Source organism: Macadamia integrifolia, unplaced genomic scaffold, assembly GCF_013358625.1.
Source record: "Macadamia integrifolia cultivar HAES 741 unplaced genomic scaffold, SCU_Mint_v3 scaffold_179A, whole genome shotgun sequence".
NCBI classification, from domain to species: Eukaryota; Viridiplantae; Streptophyta; class Magnoliopsida; order Proteales; family Proteaceae; genus Macadamia; species Macadamia integrifolia.
Window position 1 is genome coordinate 225068 of NW_024870631.1, and position 9111 is coordinate 234178.

Genomic DNA, 9111 nt, shown 5'->3' on the forward strand with positions numbered 1-9111 from the left:
GTTTATCCTTGAGAATAATGACCTGGTCATCCCTTTTGTCCATAACCAGGCTCAGTCATTATCCCACATCATCCAATACCACTTATACCCATTCAGTTTCAGTTCACCATAAATACTTGTCAAGTCCACACAGATGGCGTAGATAAGGATAATGTGGAATTATGCCTTGTCAAATTAAAATGTGAATAATCATAAATTTTCAAATTCTTCAAAAATTGCATAAGCATTTCATTTCTTGACCATGAAGGACAACTGATCATAGAGTTATAATCATCTTTTTTTCACTGAAGTTTGATGGCAACAACATCACACATGATGCTACAATGCATAGATATTCAATTGTGTGCTAACCAGTTTATAAGAATCTGTGCTGCACAAGTGTAGAAGCAGGAAAATGGAGAATCTCTGGAAAAATTCTAAATTTTACATAAGATTCCAATCAACCCTCTCATTTGCATAGGGTTATGTTTCCCTAAGCATTTGATTTCATCCCGATCTCATGATCACCATTGTACCTGTGTACTTTCAGTCATCCCGATCTTGTGATCACCATCGTACCTGTGTGCTTTCAATCATACCGATCTTGTGATCACCATCATACCCATGTACTTTCAATCATACCGATCTTGTGATCACCATTGTAACCGTGTACTTTCAATCATACCGATCTCGTGATCAACATAGTAATCGTGTACTTGCAATCATCCTGATTGTGTGATCAGCATCGTATGTGTACTTTTCAATCATTTTGATCCCGTGATCACCATTGTACCCAAGTACTTTCAATCATCCCAATCTCGTGATCACTATTGTACCTATGTACTTTCAATCATCTTGATCTCGTGATCACCATCGTACCCATGTACTTTCAATCATTTTGATCTTGTGATCACTATTGTACTCATGTACTCTTAATCATCTCAATCTCTTGATCACCATTGTACTCTTGTGCTCTCGATCACTCCAAACTTAATTTCTCCTATGCCCATGTAAATATCAATCTCACGATCATAAAAACTTCAGAATGCATGTGCCTCAACTTTGTACTTACAATCCCAAAACAAATTTCTACGTTCACAAGAGAAGAATTATGGAGAAATCGTTTTCCCAAAAATTCTTAGTGAAGGTTGAGATGCCATTAGAAGAATGATACTTCTATAATAGCGCCAGAAAGTACCAATTTCAATGCTGAAATGCCATTACAAAAATGAAATTTTCACAACAACACCTGAAAGTGCCAATTTCAATGTCGAGATGCTACAAGAATGACATTTCCACAATAGTGTCAGAAAGTGCCGATTCCATGTTTGAGATGCCATTATAAGAATGATATTTTCGTAACAGTGCCAGAAAGTGTTGATTCCAGTGCTAAAATTCCATAATAACATGCCATTTTCACAACAACGCCAGAAAGTGCCAGTTCCAATGCCGAAATGCCATTACAAGAATGACATTTTCACAATAGCACCAAAAAGTGCCAATTTCAATGCCGAGATGTTATTACAAGAATGACATTTCCACAATAGTGCTAGAAAGTACCGATTCCATGTTCGATATGCCATTATAAGAATGATATTTTCGCAATAGTGCCAAAGAGTGCCGATTCCAGTGCTAAAATACCATAATAACATCTCATTTTCACAACAGTGTTAGAAAGTGTCAGTTCCAATGCCGAAATGCCATTACAAGAATGACATTTTCCTAACAGTGCCAGAAAGTGCCAATTTCAATGCCAAGATGCTATTATAAGAATAACATTTCCACAACAGTGCCAGAAGTGCCGATTCCATGTTCAAGATGCCATTATAAGAATGGTATTTTCGCAACAGTGCCAAGAAGTGCCGATTCCAATGCTAAAATGCCATAATAGGATATTATTTTCACAATAGCAATAGAAAGTGTCGATTACAGTGTCGAAATGCCATAATAAGAATGTTATTTCCACACAACGCCAACTTCCGATTTCATTTTCGAGATGCTATAAGAAGAATGATATTTCCCCAACAGTGCCATAAGTGTAATTTCAGTGCCAAAGTGCGGGGAAAAGAGCGTTGTTTCTGCAACAGCGCCAGAAAGTGCTGATTGCATTGCCAAGATGATATAATAAGAATGTCATCTCCACAATAGTGCTAGAAAGTGCCAATTTTAATACTGAGATAAGAGCTTGTTTCCATAACAACATTGGAAAGTAATAATCTCAGTGTCGATTTTCGCGTTAAGATATTAGTTTGATCAAAAGTACCAAGAAATGACACAAAAATGTCAGTTAGATCAAAAGATCTGAGGTATGTTATAAGAACAATGTCCCTACAATTTCTCTAAAGAGTTATCTCTTAGGTACGTACTCTCTTCCTTATTAGGATATAATTGTACTTTGTGATAATTTCATCATGCCTACATTTTCGGCCAAGTACGGAACATTTCATGTATGATCTAGTTTTAGTGGTATGGTATACCGATACTAGTCAACTAGATATACCCATATATTAATTTCTTGTTTTCATTGAATTTTACCACCATAGTTTAATCGCTCGCCATTTGCATTGCACCTCCGCTATTCATGAGTAGGATATCGGCAATACATGCTCTAGGGTGACAAAATTTTATTGTTCTTTTCTTTGCCATTTAGGTGTTGTACAATCTCGGCCATAAAGGGGCATTCTGTAGACACCAACCCATTGGCAATGATGAAACATGTATTCTCTCTTTTAGAAAGAAATCCAATTTTCAGCATAAGTCTAGACTATCCCAACTATCCCAACCTAAAGCTACTATGCAAGAACATGCAATTGAGCGTAAGATCGGTTAGGAGTTCAACCCGATAATTTTAAAATGATGCGGGAAGGGTAACCAAAAGTGGTCATTGATACCTTTTTGCCAGAATATGACAATCGAGCCTAGCATATGCTCGATTCCGGTATCATTGAAAAGTATTTATAAATACGGTCCCATTGATATCTTGTATGGTAAAAATGGATACCCAAATATACAATATTGCAGATGAGCACATTTATGTGTAAAATCTAAGTAGTAAAACATGCATTTTTATATATTTAGAATGGAGCTACCTTGGGTTTCACTCTCTTTTTGCAGGTTTTGTATTTTAAAGGCCTTAAACATTATCAGACGTCATATCTTTCCAACAATAACTACCTAGTGTAGTTCGTATGCTATAGTGTGCGAAATTCTCTTGCTCACCTGGATGTCTCAAGTTCGAATTTCACAGTAGAGGGAGAAAAAGAAGAGAAAAATAAATAAAAAAATAAAAAAAAAATAAGCAAAAAAATTATAAGAAATTTCTCCAAGTTTATTTCTCTATTCTCTTTCCTTCACCTTAGCACTTTTGGTCTCAAAAGTTCTCACTACCAATTGTGGGTTTTCTCCTTTTAGGAAAGAGAAATTTGTTACCCTACCTCCCCATTCCCTATAAATACAACTCATATAAGGGAGGGGGGACACTTCATTCTTTTTCTAGGTTTTTTTTTTTTAGTCGCTCTCTCTCTCCCTCTCTCTCACTCTCACTCTCATTAGTTTTAGTTTTTCTTTATTTTTGTTTTAATCACTTTTGAATAGCTTTTTATTTCAATTAATGGAAACACTCTTTTATTTTTATTCAGCCTTTTATGTTTATAATTTATGCAATTGAGCTGTAATTTTTAAAGTTATAGTTCTAGGCCTAGATCTAGGTGACAAGATCACGAGCCGTGGAGCATCTCTTTTTTTCAAGTTCAATTTTTTTTTCAAGATTTGTTTTCTCCAAGCCTAGAAATTTTAGATTTGGTTCATTCTAGATCTGGTGTTTAGGGTTGGTAGTATCTCAAATCACCTAAGCTTTCAAGTTCAAGCATTGATTCAGGTAGGTAGGCTTCTTCAATAGTCTTCTCTCCCCCCTCTCATTCCCTCTTCTAACTACCCTTTCTTTCTTAATTTACGATTTTATATTCAGTCATTACATTATTGGTTTCCCTTTCCCCTAAGGTTCATGGCTAGTGTATGTGTTGGCTTTGCCCCTCCTAGTCATAGAACCGTCATTTTATTGTTTTTATTTTAATTGTCTCCCTTTCCCTAAAGCCAAGTAGAGTAACTCTTGTAATAGTGACTCTCTGGTCAAGTAGAGAAGCTCTTATTATAATGCATCCCTAGGGCTAAGTAGAGAAACTTACTTGTGAGCCTCTCTCTAGCTTTATCCCCTTTCTTTTACTTTATTTTTATTTCAGAATTTTTTTCCTTCATTGCGTTTTAATTGCGTGGGGTGTTTATTTTCAGTTATTTATTATTTAGCTTTAATTGCATGTCTTGCGTGTTTAAATTCTTAGATGACAAATGATTAGGACATTATTTTAGATACATATGTTTAGGACTGTAGTTAGAATTAGATTACAACCATTAATTGGTTCACTTTCGCATTATTAAAAGAAACAAAAAAATAAAGTGACTGCTCTCCCTGTGTTCAACCCATAGCTACACTGATCTGTATGCTTGTAGTTACATTTTAAATTTTAAACAAGTTTTTGGTGCAGTTACCGGGGAGACAGTTCCATGTTGTTTTTTGCTTTCTTTTGGTAAATCGGAGTGTTTTGTTTGCTTTGTTTTGTTTTTCCTTTTCTTTTATTGAATTCCTAAGAAGAACAACTTGCAATAATAGTTGTATCGGTTTTTCCCTATATTAGTACCTCAAGAATTGACCTGAGCAACCTCGGATCCCTGCTGGTAAGCTCTCAAAAAGCAAAAAAAAAAAAAAATCATAAAAAAAAAGTTTTTCTATCCATTCTTTTGTGCTTGTCTTATTCTAGTTGTGGGTAGTTTTTTATTGCATGAGTATTAGGTGGGTATGTAATACTAAGAATCGGTTAGAAAGAAGAGATTTAACAAGTAGTGACCTTATACGTTTGCTCTCTTTCAAACCTTTCAATATGGGAGACCAACATCGAAACGCTTCACCTAAATCTTTGAAAGATAGGTTCCACCCTGCTAGAATAGCCCAACCTTCCTGCATAGTTCTACCACAAGCCCAGGGTAATAATTTTGAACTCAAATCTCAATATATTACTATGTTGCCCCACTTTCATGGGCTGACCTCTACGGATGCATACCTATTTCTAAGGGAATTTGAAGAGGTATGTATTCTAATTAAGATCCAATAGCTTTATGATGATGTTGTTAAGCTTAGGTTTATCACTTTTGCATTGAAAGACCAAGCTAAGAAGTGGTTGTATGGGTTACTCACAAATTCTATAACCTCATGGGAATAGTTCACAGTTGTCTTTCTTAAGAAGTTTTTTCCAACTCACAAGACCAATAAGCTTAGAAGTGATATCCTTCAGTTTAGGCAAAAGCCTAGTGAGTCATTTTCCAAACTTATGGAGAGATTCAAAGATCTACTCCAAGAATGCCTTCACTATAGCCTAGACTTATGGCATTTATGTCAAATAATTTATCAGGGTATTGATTACCCAATTAAACAAATGATAGAATCTATGTGCCCTAAGGGATTCACATCCTTTATAGATGAAGGAAAGGCATGAGAATTCTTACTTGACTTAGTTGACAAAACCCGTGAGTGGGAATCAACCCAAGAGAGTGAAAAAACTATAAGAGGAAAAGGATATTTTGTGGATGGGATAATAGCCAAGGAAGTCCATTTAGATAGCCTAATCAAGAGGATTAAAGCTATTATTCTTAGAGAGCCATTATCAATCAATTTAGTTAAGATGTGTGCTTGGTGCCAGTCCCCTGGACATGTTATAGAAGAATGCCCCAACACCTCTGAGGGCACTTCTAATGATAGTGTTAATGCCTTATACTAGAATAATCCATATAGTAACACCTACAATCTAGGATGGAAAAACCACCCAAATTTCTCTTGGAATCAGGGCAACCAAGCAGGGCCTTTCAATTTCCATAATCAAGGTCAACCTGGACCCCAGAGGCCTCCCTTTGCATAATAATTTTTTTCCCAAAATATTTTTCCTATGCCAAACGTAGGACCTCAGGCTAGTTTTCCTAGGGCCCTTCTCTTATCATCTTATCAATAACCCCCTAGGTTTATCAACATTGAAGAAGCAAGTAGAATAAGTGACTTGGAAAAAAATATAGCCCTCCTCATGACAAGCCATCAAAATCTTATGAGGAAATCACCCAAGTTATTTCAATTATGCATGAGAGGGAGAAAGAAACTTTTCCCAGTCAAACAGAGCCTAACCCTAGGCATCATCAGCCTGTTAGCTCATAAGCACCAACTAATGCACCATTGAATGTAGTACAAGGTTAGAACCAACAAGGGCCCTCCAACCAATATAATGTTGTTTATGCCTTAGGAGTGGTAGAGTGTACCAACAGAGTGTTCCTAACTCTTCCCCATCCTTTACTCCTATTAACTCTCCTTCAGTTGAGGACACAAGTGTGCCTCTTGTTCCAAGTTCGTCTAATAAACTTAAAGATTCTTTTAAATCTAAAGATGAATTGTTTGAGAAAACAAAAAATTATTCTTCTGAAAAAGGAAAAATCCCTAACAGTCCTTATGTTCCTCTTGCCCCATTTTCTAATTGCTTGGTAAACAAAATAAAGACTGCTTCCATGGATGAAATTGTGGAAGTCTTCAAAAAGGTAGAAGTGAACATCCCTCTTTTGGATGCCATATACCAGATCCCAGCCTATGCAAACGTACAAAAAGATTTGTATACTCACAAATGTATCACTAGTGTGCATTCTTGGCATATAACATTAGTTCCATAATTACTCAACCTATAGCAGCCAAGTATAAGGATTTAGGGAGCCCTACCATAGCTTGTGTCATAGGCAACACCTACATTGTGCATGCCTTACTTGACCTTGGTGCAAGTGTGAATCTTTTACCTTACTATGTATACAAGCAACTAGGATTGGGAAAATTGAAAGCCACTGGAACTACTCTTCAGTTGGTAGATAGGTCTGTTAAGATTTTTAAAAAGATGGTTGAGGATGTCTTACTAAAGGTGGGAGAATTTATTTTTCTTATTGATTTCATTATGTTAGATACCAAGCCTTTCTCAACCAAGGATGAGATCCTAATAATTCTAGGAAGACCATTCTTGGCTACCAGTAATGCATTAATCAATTGCCAGAATGGTTTCCTAAGGTTATCTTTTGTCAACCAAACTGTTGAGTTTAACATGTTTAGGATAGGCAAGCAACCACATATAGAAGAAGAGATCAATATGCTTAAGGACTTTTTGGATTTTTCTGATGATTTAATTACCAACTTTGATATTAATTTTGATTCAGAATTCTAAAAGTGTATGGATGAGTTGGATGATGATAGTGACACTTTATTTTCTGAAGTCCTAAGTCTTTACACACCTATGGAGCCCTTAGGACCCCTTTCCAATTCCATTTGTAAACCTTCCATAGGTGAGCCCCCTAAGCTAGATCTTAAGGAGTAGACTCTTCCTGTAATAATTTGAGGTATGCTTTCCTAGGGCCTGAGTAGACTCTTCCTGTAATAATTTCTTCAAATTCTAGCCAGGAAGAGGAGTTACTTAAAGTGTTAAAAAATAATAAGGAAGCCCTAGGTTGGACCATGGCTGATATCAAGGGTATAAGCCCTTCTATTGTGCAACATCATATACATCTTATGGAGGATTTCAAACCATCCATGGAACCCCAAAGAAGAGCTAACCCAGTGATGATGGAAGCCATTAAGAAAGAGATCTTAAAGTGCTTGGATTATAGAATAATTTATCCTATTTCTGATAGCCAATAGGTAAGCCCAGTTCACGTAGTGCCTAAGAAGTCTGAGGTGACTGTAGTTCCTAATGCCAATAATGAACTAATTTCAAATCGTGTCCAATCAGGGTGGAGAGTGTGCATAGACTACAGGAAACTTAATATAGCAACCTGGAAAGACCACTTCCCATTGCCATTATTGAGCAGATGTTAGAGAGATTAGTTAGATATAAATACTATTATTTTCTTGATGGATATTCCGGCTATAACTAGATCTCAATTGCTTTAGAGGACCAACATAAGACCAGCTTTACATGCCCATATGGAACATTTGGTTATAGGCGTATGCCCTATGGACTTTGTAATGCCCCTTCTACGTTCCAATGATGCATGATGAACATCTTTTCTGATATAGTCAAAAAATTCTTAGAAGTATTTATGGATGACTTTTCAATTCATGGGAATTCTTATTCTAAATGTCTTCATCATCTTTCTCTAGTTTTGAAAAGATGCATATCTAAGAATTTGGTTTTGAATTGGGATAAATGCCATTTTATGGTTAAATTTGGTATTATTTTAGGCCATGTAATATCTAAGGAGAGAATTAAAGTAGATAGAGTAAAAGTGGATTTAATTGATAATTTACCACCTCCTCAATCTGTTAAGAAAGTCCAATCTTTTCTAGGGCATGCGGGCTTCTACAGAAGATTTATTAAGAACTTTAGTCAGTTAACCTGACCTCTCACTTCATTACTTGCCAAAGATCAAACTTTTGATTTTTTTAAAGAATGCCTAGAATCCTTCAAGCAACTTAAGAATGAGTTGACCAATGCACCCATTGTTTAACCACCTATTTGGATTTAACCTTTTGAACTGATGTGTGATGCTTCGAATTTTACCATAGGAGTGGTTTTGGGTCAAAGGATTAATAAGTTGCCCACTCTCAATTATACAACCACTGAAAAAAAAATTTATCTGTTGTGTTTCCATTAGAAAAGTTTTGATTTTACTTAGTTGGTTCACATGTGGTGGTGTATACTGATAATTCTGCTCTTAGATACCTAGTTTAGAAGAAGGATGCCAAAGCCCGTCTCATTAGGTGATTTTACTTTTGTAAGAGTTTGATTTAGAAATTAGGGATAACAAAGGAGTTGAAAACCTAGTTGCAGACCATTTATCTTGGCTTCCCAATTCCTTGACTGTTTATTCTCTAGTCAATGAGAAATTTCCAGATGAATAGTTATTTACAGTGTCCAATGAACTATGGTTTGCTAATATTGTCAACTTCTTAGTTTCAGGAGTGACTCCAGATCACTGGTCCACCCAAGATAAGTATAGGTTTCATTCCTAAGTTAAGTACTTTTTCTGGGATGATCCTTATTTGTTTAAGATATGTTCGGATCAGAT

At 35.9% G+C, this 9111-nt stretch overlaps 1 non-coding gene across 1 annotated transcript; it reads right to left on the reverse strand.

Moving 5' to 3' along the window:
• Positions 1 to 5300: 5300 nt before the first annotated feature.
• Positions 5301 to 5407, reverse strand: LOC122071053. Its single transcript, XR_006138041.1, has one exon. It is a non-coding gene; the product is annotated as a small nucleolar RNA R71 (small nucleolar RNA).
• Between the last annotated feature and the right edge of the window lie 3704 nt (positions 5408 to 9111).